General features: G+C 41.6%; 1 pseudogene; it reads left to right on the plus strand.

Moving 5' to 3' along the window:
* Positions 1-14,696, plus strand: part of LOC128070978 (testis-specific Y-encoded protein 1-like) — a 29,508-nt pseudogene extending 14,812 nt beyond the window's left edge.
* The last annotated feature ends 4,090 nt before the right edge of the window (positions 14,697-18,786 follow it).

The following is an 18,786-nucleotide window of genomic DNA, read 5'->3' on the forward strand; positions in this document are numbered from 1 at the left end:
CTTCTCCCCTTCACATGTGTGGTGGACTTAGTGGCTCACTTCTCATGTTAGAATATTGTAGAAACGAACAATGAAGCGTCTGAGACTAGGTCATAAAAGGCACTGCAGCCTCCTTGCTCATCCTCTTGGATCACTCACTCTAGAAGCCAGCTTAGTCATATCTTGGGAACACTCACGTAGCCCTGTAGAGAGGCCCATGTGAAAGAACCGAGGCTTTCTCCCAACAGCCAGCAAGCAAACTGGTTTCAACAGCTATGTGAGTAAGCCATCTTGGAAGGAAATCCACCGGCGCATGGCAAGGCTTCAGAGGATGGCAATCTCATGAGACACTGAGCCACAACACTCAGCTGAATTACTCCTGGATTCCCAACTTTCACCAGCAGTATGAAACTATATTGTTTCAAGCTGCTAGTTTTGGCTAATTGGTTATGCAGCACTCGTTCATTAATGCACTGCCAACTTTGGGCAATGCCTTTATTCAGGGCTGCCTGTCCATCTAGTCCAATCTAATCCAGAATCTGCTACTTCACTTTAGAAAACACAGCCCACCCTTGATTTGACCACCCTCAGTATCAGATCAAATATCATTTCACTCACCTGAATATCTTATCAGCCTTGCCTAGCCTCAGCAATGATCCTCTCAGTTGAGCCAGAATCCACCCTCACCCTTATAGTCCTCTTAATAAGTTTCCATCCACTGACACCCATTCTGTTATTGTTGTCCATTGCTTTTCAGTCTCCCATCTCTGTTTGTAATCCCATGGACCCACCCTGTTCCTTAGCTATAAATCCCAGCTGCATCCCTGCTGGAGTCAGACATAAGCTCAATCTCTCTCCCATGTTATAATACCCCACTGTAGTACTCTTACCTTGAATCAAGTTTTCCTTACCACCTTTCGGAAGTGTTATGAATAATTTTTTAACATTGCCAAGTTCTGTTAGTAAGGATAATTCTCAAAGGAATATAGTTTTATACCTTACTCTCTATACTATATTCATTTGGCGGAACAAATATCTAAAATTAAAACATTTTATGTTTTCACCATACAAACAGAAAATATCTTTGAAACTACATTTACATATCTTAAAACATGTAGGAATCTGAAAAGGATGTGTGTATAGACATGTCAGTGTATACACACACATACCCTCAGAGCTCCAAGGAAAACTTAATTCTCAGCAAACGATAAATTAAAACATTCAGCCTGAAAATAGTGAAATCTTTGGAATCAACTTGCCAAAAATCTTAGACAATGAAATTGTAATTAAAAACCATGTATACATAAAAATATTTGGGACTCAGACAAAATTGCTAAATAAAGATAGGTCAATCCCTAAACCATCTATGAGAAAAAAAAAAAAAAAGAAATCCTCAGTATCATGTAATAACCTATAATGGAAAAGAACCTACCAAAGAATAGATACGTATCTGCAACTAAATCACTCTGATATACATCTGAAATTCAAGACTGTAAATTTAATACATTAACAGAGAAAAAAATTGTAAAGAAAGCTTCTAAAGTACAAAGTTACAAAGGAAAAAATCCTAAAGAATGTAGAAAGTATATATGAATTGAAACAAAAATAGAAAACAACAAAAATGAACCTTGTTGGGATAATAAAGCAAGAGCTGCTTCTTGGAAAAAGAAAATCAGAAACATTGATACAACGGTGGCAAATCTAATAAGGGGACAAGGAGGTTAATTATGGGATTCTGAGAGGATAATATTCAACTCTGAGTGGAATTACATTTGTTTCAGGAAAGGTCCAGTCAAGCAAAAACCTGGAGAAAGAAAGGGAAGGAAAGAAAGAGGAAGAGAGACAAGGGAACAAAGCAAGAAAAAGAAAGGAACAAACGGAGAACGAAAGAAAAGTAAATGTCTCAACAAATGTTGTAAACTATCCAATCAAACAATTCTCTTCAAGATCTAAAAACAGAAACGGAAATTTATTAAGCCAGATACTCACTGCTTTTGATGGTACTCAGAACAAGAAAGCCCATTTACACATCACTATTTAGAAGTTCAGAACTGGCCAACACCAATACGATTATTTAAAAAAATAAAAATATGCCATGTTATTTGTAAAAAGACAGACAGCAGAAATAATTTTTTAAAAATTATTTCTACAAATACTAATTTTACTTACAATGTTTGGCAACATTAATAAAATAATAAATTTTTCCCAAAAGAACAAGCACAGCAGACAAGGAAATTCACAAAGGGCAGTAACAAAATAGTAATGTTGACAGATCTTCAATATATTCGTAAAGAAAACAAAGTGTCATTGTGTGAACAAAATATAGAGGTATCAATAGAAAAACAGAGGAAGCTCCTGAAAGAACTCAACTCACTATTAACTATCTTTTATTTGCAGGCACAGAATCTGACTCAAGTTAAATCTAAGAAGCAAAGCCCTGAGGTTATTATCTCTTCGTTTGTGTGTGTGTGTGTGTGTGTCTGTGTGTGTGTGTGTGTGTGTGTGTGTGTGAAAATTTAGGAAATTTAGGCTGGAGAGGGAAGAAGAGGATAGAGACTTCAAGTGCCTTGAAGGAGGAGGAGGAAAGAGAGGGGGTTGGAGATTTGATTGTGTTATTTGAACAGCATTGGTGAAGCTCAAACAAGGGAGGTAGCAAGCCATGCAGGCCTACGGGAAGAGCATTTCCCGAAGAACAGCACTTGCAGTCTCTGGATCGGGAAGAAATGGAATTTGATGGAGGAAAACCAAGGCCAGTGTTGTCAAAAAGAGTACATTCGTGGGGAAAAGAGTAGAGTAGAAGGACAGAGAATGGAAGAGAGGAAGCAGTCAGGGACCATATTGCTGGAACCTTTTAATTTGGCAATAAATACAACTTGTCCTCCTTAGGAGCATACTTCACAGCAACTAACAGTAACAGTGTTGATAATACTCAGCAACAATAAAAACACATAACTAAAACATTTCGTATTTTTTACTACAGAAATCGAAGAAAGGAGATAAGAATGCAATAGTCTGCGTATTTATTTACACACAGAGTTTTCACCTGAGACCAGAATACACACACACTCTTTATACAACTAAAAGTGGTTTAAGCTGACACTCAGCAAAGTGCTTGGGCCCAAGTAAACTAACTGGAAAGGCCTAGTAAAATATTCAAAGTGCAAATAAACCAATCAAGCTTCGAGTAAATAAACACAATTTATTTGAATTTGAATTTACACTCAGGAAATTACCTAAAATGGAGACAATAGACTCACTACAGCTTAATCATCTGTAGTCCTTCCTCTTCAGTTCTGAGAGGGATGCTAACCCCTTGGTGATTATCACTTTCCAGCATTTTGGGAAAGTTTAGAGGACTTAAATAAATTGAGGAGTGGGGAGAGTGGGGAGAGACAAAGAGGAGGAGAAAGGAAGAGGAAACGGAGAGATTGCTCCTGGCATAGGTCTACAGACAGGATCCCAGCTTCCTTGAATGGTGCACAGAGACTGCTAGCTATCTGTGCCAGAAGTGGAGAAGGGGTGACATTCAACTCCAGGAGGAGACTCAACTCCAAGAACCTACAGAGGCAGCCAAGTGTGCTGATGTTCAGGAACCAATACTTAGAGGGGTTGTACCCCACAGGTCTGTGAAAGAGCCCTTGGAGACCGCAAGAAAAAAAGGTTTCCACGAGTACAATCACAGATTAGATGGTTGGCGAGATTAGAGGAAGGATAACTCTATGACCTGATAATTACTGAAATACAGGAGACAATTCCTGCACATCAGACTGTGTCAAGAAAGACTGAAACTCAATTAGTTTGATACAATGGGAAATTACACACACCAAGAATTAGCTGTTAACGCTACTACATTTGTGTCCAAGGCAAGATAAGATACAAAACTGAAATCTTCACATGTTCAACTAGGGTAAGACACATGTAACTGGAAAATATAAGGAAGAGTTCTAAAAAGGGTTTAATCACCCTGGACTATTTTTATCCGCCATATTTACTATTCTTGGACAACTCCATTGTAGCTTAAGTGTAAGAGAACTCAATTTAGCCCAATTCAAAAGCTGAACAGATTTCCTGTGTTTGATCCTTTGCAGTTAAAACTATGGGTCCAGCACAAATCAAAGTGGACGTCAAGGCTCTCTTTCCTTTGGGAATTTTAACTTGCTTTGCTACTGTGTCTGACACAGATATGCCTACCTCATTGGGACTACAGGCCAGCCAACTGGCAAAGGGGACGCCAGGAATCAAATTCCCCTTTTGATCACTCAACAGGAGGTCCACAGGCACCAGGTCTCATTCTATTAACTATCTCTGCTTCTCCAACTGCAGTCAGTGATACACAGGGCCTGCTTGATGCTTGCAAGGGTCTCTCACCAAACACAGGCATTTTTAACCATTGGCTTCCTTGAGATGTCCCTGGGCTAGGTAAATGCACTCTGAGACAGTGTTCCTTCTACCTTGGCTCTATGCCTGGAGTGAATGTATGCCTCTTCCTCAGCTGGGACAAGAAGCCACAGCTCTTCACTGATTAAATCCCGTGTCTGGTCCAAACTCACATCATAGCTTCTCCATCAACTTCTCCACTGCACGCTTTCAGAGCCAGGTTATCTTCGATCAGCCCAAGAGGCACTTCAGAGAGTGACATTCAAATCTGGCTATATAGCTGATACTGAGAACTTCAAGGCATGAAAACAGTTGAAAATTACGTTGCTAAAACACTCTACAGGTTATATGTATACTAGAGCTTTCGAACTTACAAGTAACATCAGCTACCGAAATAGGTTCTTACTTTTCCTTTCTCCACTTCTCTAATTCTCTCTCTCTCACACACGCGTGCACACAATCTTTTTACATGTTAAGACAATTATATGAAAAACAGATAATAGATTTTAAAATAACATCTCAATACGCAGATCAAACGACATTGAACTTCCTGTATTTAAAACAAAATCACATAAATTACCCATCGGTTTCCCTATATTTGATATTATTGAATAATGCTTTAATTTGATCTTTTGGGTTTTAATGGGGTTTTTAACTTTGACTGAAATACTTGCTTCAGACTTACTGAAAGCAGAATTAACTTTTTTCTTCTTTTTTTGACCTCCTACTTTTGGATTTGGGGGGTGATGATTCAAAATCAGATGTGTTCACAGTAATGGATGCTACTTCCACCAATCCTGGTTGAAGGGGTTCCAGTGATACCTGAATAACAATTTTTGTTTCAGGAGACAATCCTTCTAGCTGCTTAGGCTTCTTAAACATTTGATGACACTGGGTCTTGTGCTCCCTTTCCTCTTTGGAAGTTAAAAACTGTAGCCGACATTTGGAACACTGGCGAAAACTCTTTTCCCAGTGCCCTCTATGATGATGTCCGTAGGCTGTTGCAGTTTTAAAAATTTTGAGACAAAACAGGCAAAGTAAATTCTTAGTGTCACCATGGTATGCTCTGAAATGTGCATCCACATCTGCAAAAAATGATGATCTGTAACTGCAAACCTGGCATACATAGGGCATTTCACCAGGCTTATGATTGTCTTTCATGTGCTCTAAGAGAACCTGATCTGTCTCAAAGGACAACTCACAGATGCGACAGACTGCGGAGGGCTCCTGGGGAGTGTGGACACTTTCAATGTGACACTGCATCTGGAAGGGAGTAGGAAACTGGCGGAGGCAGTGCCGGCAGGTGGTGTGGGTTTTCCAGCTGTCACCTCTCTGCCTCTCAAGTTCCAAATGGTGCTTCATGTGATTCATAAACTTGACATTTTTTAGAACTTTCAAGCAGCTGAGGCATTTAAACGCTGTGTGGGTCTTCGGTTCTGGCTGCCCAACTCCTACATGCTCTCCATAGTAGAAGTCACCAAGTAACACAGTCAGCTTTCCTTCTGTGGGATCACCAATTTTGTCTGGACTTGCTGAACTTGGAAAATCAGTTTTTGTCAGTCCATTTTCCCCTAAAGGTCTTACAGGCTTGCAATGAACACTGTCCTTTGGAAAAGGTGTTGGACAAGGTTCTCCATTCTGAACATGGCTTAGTGATGTATGGACACGGTCCGGTGTGCTTTGCTGAGTGGTCACTGTATGAAAAATACCTGAAGGGGAAAAACCTAAAGAATGTTCCCCTATAATGCCATCACTGAGCTTAGGCCTTTTGGGATTTCTGCTATTTGTTTCACAAGTGGAAAGTACCTTTGAGACATGAGGACTTTTATTCATATCTCCTGCAGAAACCGCTCTTTCTGCTGGATGCTGCAATGAACTTGTGAAGGTAATCAAAGAAGAACATGACTCCTTTGAAAAGCACTTCGGCACTCTTTGTGGTGAAATATTTTTACAATCAGCTTGAGACGGAGGTTCAATAATAATAGGACTATCTGTTGATCTTGATTCAGAGTCAGAAACTGGCAAGACAGCCTTTGCTTCTGATATAGCAGTCACATGACTAGCAGGCTGTAATTTGTCAGCATTACCTTTCCTGAAGTGACCATACCTTTTTCTCCTTGAACAAGAACCTGGGGTATCTCTGTTCAGTACGTTTGAAACGACTGGTTTTGAAGCTGAGCTCATCCCAACAAAGATCACGTCAGCATCTTCATTTACATGTTCCACTCCGACCAAGATCACTTCATCATCATCATCATCATCTGCTTGTTTGGCTTCTCCCTCCCTTTTCCGTACTTCTGGCTCTTGTTCTTCTTCACGTAACATACACGGTAGTTCCATATTTTGAGTACTTTTTTATTCTTACAGGGTGCGGCCACAAGTCCCAGGGCTTCCTTTATACAAACTGCCACCTAAGTATAAACATACTACATATTAGTTAAGTACAGAAAAATGGGCTATTTGATTATCTCCAAAACTCTAGAGTAGTTTTAAACATCCTTATCTTACAGACAAAGACACCGAGTGTCAACGAGACTCAGTGACAGCTGAAAAACCTATGACTACAAGTCTACATGGCTCTAGAATCATAAGCTTTGTCCCACGTTCACTTTAACCTCTTCTATTTAAAAAAATAAAGACAAAAAACCCAAAAACCCACCACGACTGATCATTAGGTGAAATCACATGTAAAGGACGAGTATTTTTACAAAAGCACTGTTGTACAGCGTTCAGAAACATGGACTTTGGAGTCAAAGAAGATTAAGTTGGAATTCTAAGTTAACCACACACCAGTTGCATCTTCTTGGGCAAATTTATAACTTTTAAAGGTGTTTCTGTCTCTTAAAGACAAACATGCTTATTTCTTAGACTTAAGGTTACCAGCTCTTTTTAAAAGGCATCAGCTATTCAATGGCATCTTGTTTTGTAGTAAAATTTGAAGAAAATGTATCTTAAATGCACATTACACCTGATTCACAAATTCTAATTTCAGAAATGTTAACAAAGAAAATAGGTAGCAAATTCAAAGTATAATCTATCTATACCTAGTTAACAAACAGCATAATTCAATGTCAAGCACTTAACACAGGCCTAGGAAATTGAGAATGAGCTCTCTTTGATAATCTCACCCCAATTCCACACCGATATATCCTAAATTTCTCCCTCTAATCCTGGCTAAACTTAAATCCAACAATGCTTCATCCTTCACGCCACAGGTCTCTTCCCCACATAGCAGGCAAAGTGATGCCAGTATTTCTCTCATACCAATATCAGACAGAGGCATCACACACACACACCTTGATATCCCTTACGAATACAGGTGAAAGAGTCCTCAACAAAATACTGGCAAACAAAATCCAACAACATATAAAAAAGACTGTATACCATGATCACATGGGATTTGGGGAGGTATGCAAAGTTGCTTCATTATATGAAAGTCACTCAACATTATGCCATTTGAACACAATAAAACAAATAACACATCTGCCTGAAGAAAAAGCATTTCCCTGAATCTAGCACCTTTTCAGAACCGGGCTTAAAAGAACACTTAATAATTAAGAACAGAAGAGAACTTTCTCAATCAAAGGGCACCTGTAAAAAGACCCACAGCTAACATCACACTTAATAATGAAAAACTGAAAGCGTTCCCTCTAAGACTGGGAACAACACAAGGAAGTCTATTACACACTTTGGCTCAACATTATACTGGCAGTTCTATAACCAGAGCAATCAGGTAACAAAAGAGAAATGTTGTTGTTGTTTAAAAAAAAAAAAAAAGAAAAGAGAAAACAAAAACAAAAAACAGCCTTCAGAATGGAAAGGAAACAGTCAAAGTATATTGGAGATAACATACTTTTGTATATAGAAAATCTTGAAGAAAACACAAGTATCAGAATTAATATAAAGCTTGCAGAATAGAAGACAAATATTTTAAAAGTCAACCACATTTTATACAGTAGCAACACATGTTGTTAAGTAAATACTTGAATCTACACTAGCATTAAAAAGAATACTTAGGAAGTCAGAAAGAGAAAGACAATATATTCTTTGGAATGGCTGAGTAATACTCCATTGTGTATATGTACCACAGCTTTCTGATCCATTTATCTGTTGATGGACATCTAGGTTGTTCCATGTCCTGGCTATTATAAACAGTGCTGCGATGAACACTGGGGTCCATGTGTCTCTTTCAATTCTGGTTTCCTCAGTGTGTATGCCCAGCAGTGGGATTGCTGGCTCATACGGCAGTTCTATTTGCAATTTTTTAGGGAATCTCCACACTCTTCTCCATACTGGCTGTACTAGATTGCATTCCCACCAACAGGGTAAGAGGGTTCCCTTTTCTCCACACCCTCTCCAGCATTTATTGCTGGCAGACTTTGTATGAATCAATTCTAATGGGATGGATGAAACTGGAGCCGATTATACACAGTGAAGTAAGCCAGAAAGAAAAACACCAATACAGTATACTAACACATATATATGGAATTTAGAAAGATGGTAATGATAACCCTGTATGAGAGACAGCAGAAGAGACACAGATGTATAGAACGCACTTTTGGACTCCGAGGGGGAAGGAGAGGGTGGGATAATTTGGGAGAATGGCACTGAAATATGTACACTATCATGTAAGATAGTCGCCAGTCTATGTTCCAGGCAGGATACAGGATGCTTGGGGCTGGTGCACAGGGATGATCCAGACAGATGATATGGGGTGGGAGGTGGGAGGAGGACAGGATTGGGAACTCGTGTACACCCGTGGTGGACTCATGTCAATGTATGGCAAAACCAATACAGTGTTGTAAAATAAAATAAAGTTAAAATAAAAATTAAAAAAAAAAAGAGAAAGACAAATCTCGTATGGTATCACTTACATGGACTCTAAAATATGACACAAATGAACTTATCTATGAAACACAAACAGACTCACAGACAGAGAGAGCAGACTATGTGATTCCCAAGAGGGGAAAAGTGGGGCAGGCATAGATTGGGAGCTGGTGATTAGCAGATGCAAACTGTAATATATACAATAGACAAACAAGATCGTACTGGATAGCACAAGGAACTATATTCATAATTTGTGAAAAACAATAATGGAAAAGGGCATGAAAAAAATTGTGTGTGCATATACACACACAATTTACATATGAAGGAAAGGAAAGGACAACTGTTGGCAAGCACGTACAGAAACTGGATCCCTGTGTGTTATGGACAGATTTTAAAATGGTGCAGCTGCTACAGAAAACAGTTTAAAGGCTCCTCGAAAAATTAAAAATCTGGAGCTGACACACGATTCAGCAATTCCACTTCAGGATATAAATTCAAAAGAAGTTAACATGGGGTCTTGGGATATCTGCACAGCCGTGCTCACAGCAGCACGAAGCACAACAACTAAGAGGTGGAACCATCGAAATGTCCATCAAATGTCATAGATACATACAATGAAATACTATTTAGCCATATAAAGAAAATTCTGTCACATGCTACAACATGCATGATCATTTCAGACATCAAGCCAAATGAAATAAGCCAGTCATACAAAAAGACAAATACTGTAAGTTTCTACCTGTATGAAATAGCTAACACAGTCAAGCAATCGAGAGGAAACAAAAAAGAACGACGGAGTCCACGGTCTAGGTCAACAGGCAAGAAAAGAGCAGTTGCTGTTTAATGGGACAAGTGATGGGCACAGAGTTTCGATTTTGCAAGATGTAAAGGTGTAGAGATCTGTTTCATAACAATGTGATAAGGAAGTCCCTGGTAGTTCAGAGGTTAGGACTCCACAGTTTCCTATCAGGGGCCTGGGTATGATCCTCAACCAGGGAACTGTCATTCAAGCTGCATAGCACAGCTAAAACAACGACAACGACAAAAAAACAACACTGTGACTATGTGTGTGTATATGTGTTAGTCACTCAGGTGTGCCCGACTTTGCATCCCCATGGACGAAAGCTCACCAGGTTCCTTTCTCCATCGGATTTGCAGTGGCTTGCCATTTCTTTCTCCAAAAGGCTGATGAAAGTGTGTGAAATACTTAGCATGCAAAAATGGTTAAACTGGTAAAAATTTAAGTTAGATGTTTTCTACAACAATTAAAAAAAGAAAAGCATTTAACAACCAGGAAAAGAATTTGAATAGACATTTCCGACTCTTTGCAACCCCATGGACTGTAGGCTATCAGGCTCCTCCGTTCATGGGATTTTCCAGGCAACAGTGCTGGAGTGGATTACCATTTCCTGCTCAAGGCGATCTTCCCGACCCAGGAATTGATCCCAGGTCTCCTACATTGCAGGCAGACACTTTCCCTTCGGAGCCACCAGGGAAGCCCCTAGCAAAATGTAAAGCAGTCTCACTGAGATACTACTTCACACCCATACTACTTCACACCCAATCAAAATGACGAATAATAACAAGTGCTGCAGAGGACGTGGAGAAAAGGAATCTTCAGATATTGTTGAGGTAATTGCTGTAAAATGGTACCACCACTCTTGCAGCAGTGGTTTGTCAGTACCTCAAAAATTAAATATAGAGGAGCCATATGATCCAGGAATTTCCCTCTTTTGTACATATCCACAAACACTGAAAATGTTCAGTCCATGCAAAATCAGTGTTCACAGCAACATTACTCACTTTAGCCACAAAGAGTACACCATCCACGTATTACCCAACATTGACGAATGGATAAACAAACTGTGGTATATGCTCAAAACGGACTGCATGGAAGCCATTTACCATATGCAGCCATAAAAATAAAACAAAAACATTCACTGCTATACAGCCATGAAATGGAGGAATCTTGAAAGTACACAAACGAGGGGACTTTCCTGGAGATCCAGTGTTTAAGACTCTCCACAGGTGCCATCCCTGGCCTGGGAACTAAGATCCCACATGCCACAGAGCTAAATAAATAAATATTGAAAAAGAAAATATGACATCTGAATCAAGCCAGACACAAAGGTCACACTTTGTATGTGGGAGAACTGTAGGTGGAAGAGAAGCAGGAAAGAGAAGCACTCTGTAATCCAAGTGAAACATTTTTTTCAGGGAGGAGGAAATGAGCTAGTCTGATAAAGGATGCCAATAAATTAAATAAGATAACAACTAAAAATTGACCACAGAGTTAACATTTGAAATTCACCTGTGGCCTTGACAAGAGCGGCTTAAAAGGAAAATGAGAGAACTCGAGATAACAAAGTCTAGGAACAACTCTGCAGAGGTCTATAATAAGCAAACATGAAAAAAAAGCAGCAGAAGCAGGATGTGTCACCCAAAGATGGATTTTTAACGACAGGTCACATTATAGTCAGTCTGTTTGCTGATGGGAACCATCCAGAGAAACAGAAATCTTAATCCGGGACAAAGAGGAGACTTGCTAGAAGATCAAGAAATGAGTAGGTCTAGAACTGAGTACATCAAGAATTGAGTAGATCAAGCCAGAGAGCACACAAGCTGGAGAAGGCAATGGAAACCCACACCAGTACTCCTGCCTGGAAAATCCCACAGATGGAGGAGCCTGGTAGGCCGCAGTCCATGGGGTTTCGAAGGGTCGGACACACCTGAGCGGCTTCAGTCTCGTGCACTGGAGAAGGAAATGGCAACCCACTCCAGCGTTCTTGCCTGGAGAATCCCAGAAAAGGGGGAGCCTTGTGGGCTGCTGTCCATGAGACCGCACAGTCGGACACGACTCAAGCGGCTTAGCAGCAGTAGCGGCACACAAGAAGGGTACACAAGCCAAATAATTTGCTCACATTGACAGAGCTGAGGTCATATGAAACAAAAGGCTGGCATGGTGGATTAATGGGTACAGAAACCAGCCTTCAAGTGAATCGAATCTCCTGATATTCCCACCGCTGCATAGTTCTCTCTCAATCTATCACAGGGTTGACCTGTGAGACTAAGCAAATACACAAGTGAAGATGTGTAACATCTGAAAGAAGACTCTGCACTTTATCATGGGTGCAAGTGCTTTCCTGAATCACTCATTCTGAGAAAAGACAGCAGCCTCCACAAGAGAAGCCCCTTGGAGAGGCCCACAGAAGGAGGAACTGAGGCTTCATGAGTACAGGCAAGTGAGAGAGCTTAGATTCAACAAGCTAAGTCTTCAGAGGTTGCCAAGCCAGACAAAAGCTTGACTACTACCTCAGGAGAGATCCTAGGCCAAGAGATAACAAGTGTGAAGTTCTTTCAAACTATTCAATTTTGAGATCGTATGTACAACACAAACATTTCAAGTTATAATACCATTCACATCATACTTACACACAGAAGAGTTCTCCTATAAATATAGCAAAAATTAAAAATACACAGACACACAGACACACAGACACAGACACACACACACACAGACACACACACACACACACACAGACACACAGACACATACACACACACCAATCCAAAGCACCGAAACACAGGAGTTGCCTGGCAGTCCAGTGTTAGGTTAGGACTCAGTCCTCTCACTGCCAGGATCCTGTGTTCGATCCCTGGTTGGGGAACTAATATCCTATGAAGCCACATGTTGTGACCAAAACAAAACATGCTGTGAAGTTCAAAGCTGTACCAGCAAGATAAGTATACAACACAGCTGTAGGCACAAGTTGCTGGGCATAGGGCTTCCTATGATCTTGTTTACTCGCATGAAATGAACTCAGATGGTGCCTCGCCCCCATCCAGTGGAGTTCACTTACTTGATGAAAAAAAGCCCTTAAGGATACAGAAATGAGCAAGTAATCTCACGTGAACATGTTAAATCACAGGACATTGTCTCTGAATGAACCACTTGATTCATTTATTCATTTGGCCATGCTGTTTGGCTTGTGGGGTCCCAGTTCCCTGACCAGAGATTGAATCCAGACCACTGCAGTGAAAGCCCAGAATCCTAATCACCAGGCCACCAGGGAACCCCCACACCTGCACTGCTTTGCTTTCCTAGCTAAAACCTTAGGATATGTGCATTGCCCCATTTTAGCCTCACCAAGTGGTAGGAGTCAGCTCTACACAGCTTAAGACCCATGGTGCTCTTACTTTTTTTCTTTCAAGAAGGCAGGAGAAAGCAAGTCACCCTGCCTGTTTTTAAGCTTGCCACTCAGAAAGCTGCAAACCTGAAACCATGATTGCCCTGAAGTCAACACCCGCAATCAGGGTCAGGTAATCCCCAATCAGGAATACTCTCTCTCAACACCAACGTGTCAGCCGACGAATGAAAGGAGAAAAACGGAAAGTAAGAAAGCCACAACTTTGTCCCTTATTGTAAAGATGTCTGTCACCTTACCTCAGGGGCCCACTGAAATCCTGAGTGCTTGACACCTACCAGGCAGCAAACGGTCACATCCTGGGGACAAGCAGAAGAAAAGCTCAGGGTGAGTCACCTGTTCCGGGAACATTCTATCCCCCCAGGCCCTACCTGGTCCTACCCTACGGATGCTGACCAGGTGTCTCACACTCAACCAGACCAAGTGATTGAACTCCTTTGCCCTGAGCTTCTTCCTCCCACCTCCCTTCTCTCAGTAACAAACAAACAAATACCTCATCTGCCAACTTCCCGAACCAAAGGCCTGAATCTCGGGGCCCCCAAGGACGGGGCAGCCCTGGAGTCCGAGGAGAGGCAAGAGGAAACAGGAAAACGACCAAAGCACCAGGGCAGTGAAGAGGCCACTAGATCGATTTTTTTTCTTCTTTTTTTTTTTTTGCTGCGCCCACCTGACTGTGCCTGGGTGCAGAACCGGCTTGGGCCGTGAAGATTTGTGCCTGTGTGTTTAAATACATTAGGTTCCACAGGAGAGCTGGGGGTGGTGCCGGGGGCCGTGCCGGGGGGCAGGGGCCCAGGAGGCCCTTTCCGCGAGCTGGCTTGTCCCACCCCCTGGGCAGGAAAGCTGCTGGAGAGCAGAGCCCGCCCAGACTAGAGAGGGGAGAGGGTGAAAGGAGCCTGAGGCCTGTGGGTCCTGCCGCACGCTCCCTCCTGAGGGCCCGCGGGCCCTCACCAGCCGCCCCGCCGAGCAAGGCCTTGTGCGAGTGGGGACCCGAGAAACCCTCCCTTTAGCCGCCAGGCACCGCTTGGGCTGAACCACGCTCCAGTCCTTACCGGTCCCCGTTGATGGAGGAGACAGAACTGCCTGCGGCTCACCTGCCCTAGGCAGTTCCCAGATTGAGCCTGAGGAGGCGAGCCTGAGGCGATGAGGCCTCCTCAGGTCTGGGGCGCCGCCTCAGCTCCCCCTACAGGCGTGAGGGCTGCCCCCGATGATTGGCTGCCAGGTGTCGGCGCCTACAATCTGATTGGCCGCGACGCCGAGTTGGGCGCATGCGTGGGCGATAAGCCCTCCCCCCGCCCCTTCACCCCGTAAAAGCACCCGCTGGAGGCGTGGTCAGCCTGAATGTGAATCTCAAGGGTCTTGGGTCAAGATTGCTCAGCTCACCAAACGCGAAGAAAGAAAAAACAGATGGCACAGTCGCCAGGGCACAGGGCTGAGAATGGCCTCCGAGTCTACCAGGGGAGTCCAGTGATGGTGTCCAGCACTCACAGCCCAGATCTTGACGCCCCTCCTCTTGGAATTACATTTCAATCAAGGCAGGGCAGCCTGCCCCTGTTTTTGCACTGTCTATCGTGAGCTGAGAATGAGCTTTACTTCTTCTTCTTCTTCTTTTTTTTTAATTTTAGAGCTTTACACTTTTAATGGCTGAGGAAAACCGAAAGAATTTTATTTTCTCACGTGGAAATTGTGTGAAACTCAGTTTTCGGAGTTCTTAAAGTTGGAACAGGGACTTGCCAGCTTCTTTGGTTATTCTCTATGCCTGAAAACTTAATTAATCGTCAATGATCATATTCGCAAAGCCTAAATTATTTCTGTTTTGGCCCTTTACAGAGTGTTTTTTAAATGCCCTGTTCAGCTGGAAGTCTCCTAGTAGTCATATGGGAGAATAAAGTTTTGGTTTTGTGACAATATTTTCTTGTCTATTATATTCATTTTTCATTCTTTACTAATTTCATTCCTTCATATCGCTAAAAGTTTCCTTTAATGGAAGCAATGAAATAACATCAAATAAAATACCTCTGTTGGTAGTTTTCACAGGTAACATGTTAGAACGTATATGCTCAACTAAAAATATGTTGTGTATATACAGTAAATACCACTTTAAGTAGCTTCAGAACTTGTATCTGGTTTCAAGTTACTAGGAAGGTTTGTTAAACATCCAATATTCTAACCTCCAGCTGTTCTCAACTTCAAAAAGATAAAACTTTTTCAATAATTTGTTACCTCAAGTTTCAACTCCGTTTGAGCCACATATATGAACACGCTTTCTAGGTCACATGATTTAATCTGACATATTGCCGATAAGTGAAAATTTTGGAATACCTTACGCAAAAGAGAGATGTTGTTTTCTTCTTCCAGAAAGACAGGTAGTGAAGCCGATCTTTGAACGGTTTGTCGGTTTTTATTAAATCCATAAAGATTAAGCTGTCGAATTAAACTTTTCGTGCTCTTGGTTTCAAATATTCTGAAAGGCTCCTTTCTTTCCAAGACTTCTTTCCTAAAGAGTTCTTCACTGATCACTCTACATGTGCCTGTCTCATCCCACCAAATAGACTCAAACTGATCACTTTCAACTATATTCCAAAGCTTTTGTGGAAATGTGAGTGAAAGAAAATCATTCACATCATCTGTTTCAGAGACAGAATATGTGTAGTGTGGCCTTTTGATCACAAGATCCTCAGACAAAGCCTGAAAAGCACATTCTTCACTCATAGATCTCAAAACTGAGTCCCCAGGTGTATAATCATACCAATAAGATCTAATGGAGGTTTCTGAACCAGTGGATTCATCTTTAGGAGGTCCATCTTGAATTTCTGAAGAAATATGTGCCATCTCAGGGAAAGCTTTCTTCAGATAATTTTCTCATTTGTCTGCTTTTACACAATGCAACTTCAAATGATGTTTGGCTGGCCTACAGAGAGAAACTCTCTGGACAAGCACAGAGGTCCTCCCAGTCAAACAGCTGTGACATCACAAAATCACTGGTCTCCTAGCAATCGAAGGTTAGTTGTGACATGACAAAGTCACTGGTCTCCTAGCAATTGAAGGGTATTGTTCAACCAAGTGTTTACTTCAGCATCAACTTCAAATACAGACTGCTGACAGAAATAGTAACCAAAACCATGAAGCATGCAAAATCTCATTACTCAAGTTGTTGGCTTTTTTTTGGTTCCTGTGTTTGGGATGGCCTTTCTCTTTCTGGCAGTTTGTGGTTCCTCTTTATTGTGGAGGTTCCTCCCTGTGGCTGGGGTTGGACGAGTGGCTTGTCAGGTTTCCTGGTTAGGGAAGCTTGTGTCAGTGTTCCGGTGGGTGCAGCTGCATCTCTTCTCTCTGGAGGGCAACGAAGTGTCCAGTAGTGAGGTTTGAGATGTCTATGGGTTTGCAGTTTGGGCAACCTGTATATTGAAGCTCCGGGCTCTGTTCCTGTGTTGCTGGAGAATGTGCATGGTATGTCTTCCTCTGGAACTTGTTGGCTCTTGGTGGTGCTTGGTTTCAATGTAGGTATGGAGCTTTTTGGATGATTTCTTTTTTTTTTAAAGAAATTTATTTATTTTAATTGGAGGTTAGTTACTTTACATGATTGTATTGATTTTGCCATACATCAACATATGTCCGCCACAGGTATACACATGTTCCCTTTCCTGAACCCCTTCCCTTCTCCCAACCCGTACCATCCCTCTGGGTCGTCCCAATACACCAGCCCCAAGCATCCAGTATCATGCCCTGAACCTGGGCTGGCGACTCATTTCATATATGATATTATACATGTTTCAATGCCATTCTCCCAAAACATCCCACCCTCTCACTCTCCCACAGAGTCCAAAAGACTGTTCTATACATCTGTGTCTATTTTGCTATCTCACGTACAGGGTTATCGAAAACTCACATCAATAAATCTACTTTATTTCTGAAATAAAAGTGATGTATCATCCTTCTATACACACATTCTTAATATTCAGTCCTGTTACCCTAGCAGACTTGGTCTACTTGCTTCTGTACAAAAAAATTTATGAATTGACTGTGGGTTTCAGTGGGGGGGGGGGGGGGGGCGGGAAAGTGCTTATTGTAGGACCAAGCAAGGTGTCTTAGCAGCTGGTGTTTCAAAGACGCAAATCCCCAAACACTGTCAGGGGAAATATTTTAATGGCTGAGTGAGGGTGGAACATGGGGTCTGTGATCAATATTGGGACATTCTACTAGTGGCCTATTACTGAGGATATTGGGAGTCCACATCATTGACCGTCTAGTTCCAACTATGCACTTAAGTTTCAGCCTGGTTTGGGCTTTAGCATCTCTAAAATTGTTCACAGGAGATTGCTCAGAATGTCATCGATGGTCCTTGCTGCTGCTGCTAATTCGCTTCAGTCGTGTCCGACTCTGTGCGACCCCAAAGATGGCAGCCCACCAGGCTCCCCCATCCCTGGGATTCTCCAGGCAGAACACTGGAGTGGGTTGCCATTTCCTTCTCCATGCTGGCCCTTGAGGAGCGACTAAAGACCCTTGAAGTTGACTAGTGGCTAAATCATTATTATTGTCTATCGCTTGATTACTTTCCTTAGTTTCTGTCTTTTCAAGCTTCTCCGATTAAAATTACTGTTGAACATGAGGACGTCTACAATCTCCTACCTCTCTCTCTCGATGTCCATGCTTTTCAGTCTTAAGAAGGGACTGCTTAGTACAATAAAGGAAAACAAGTCTCGGACTTAGAGCTCGATCATAAATATGACACAAAATCTCAGTGCAGGTTCAGTTTCTTTTTCAGGTTTCCCAGCTCTTGGAGTGAGTGAGTCAGCAACAACTTTGGCTCTTTCCTGTTGAGATGGAGCATGGAGTTGGAAATAATTCTAAAATCTAAGCTTGCTATCAATAGTTTATGATATGAAAACATCTCTCTATTTTATATATTATTTATATATATTTCTGTATCAGTATTTTGTCATGAAACTGGACAAACATTTGAAAATGGGTATATATTTATGAAACGGAGAGAGGTGAGTGATATAAAAGAGTCCTCGTATTTTACATGCGGCCAAGAAAACATATTTGGAAGTATTTCAACTTACATAATATTCAACAATCGAGTAGAATTTGAATCATTCTACATTTGGGTTTTATTTTTTTCCCATTTCTATTACACCTAACATGAATTAAAAGCCATTGCACTTTTTTTCATACACACACTCATGCATAGACAGGTGTATGTATGTATAGATGTCAAAATATAATTTTAGGCAACTTTATGTAGGTGACCACACTCACTGCTAGCTCCCAAGATCGTAATAAACTGTTTGGGAAGCCCTACGTTACTTAGTATCTTTCTGGCTGAAACATTCGTATCTTGTTGCTGAAAAGCTCTCCTTTCATCTAGCTCATTTTCCACTCTTCTTTCTGTAATAAGAGT

This window comes from Budorcas taxicolor, chromosome Y (genome assembly GCF_023091745.1).
Source record: "Budorcas taxicolor isolate Tak-1 chromosome Y, Takin1.1, whole genome shotgun sequence".
NCBI lineage: Eukaryota > Metazoa > Chordata > Mammalia > Artiodactyla > Bovidae > Budorcas > Budorcas taxicolor.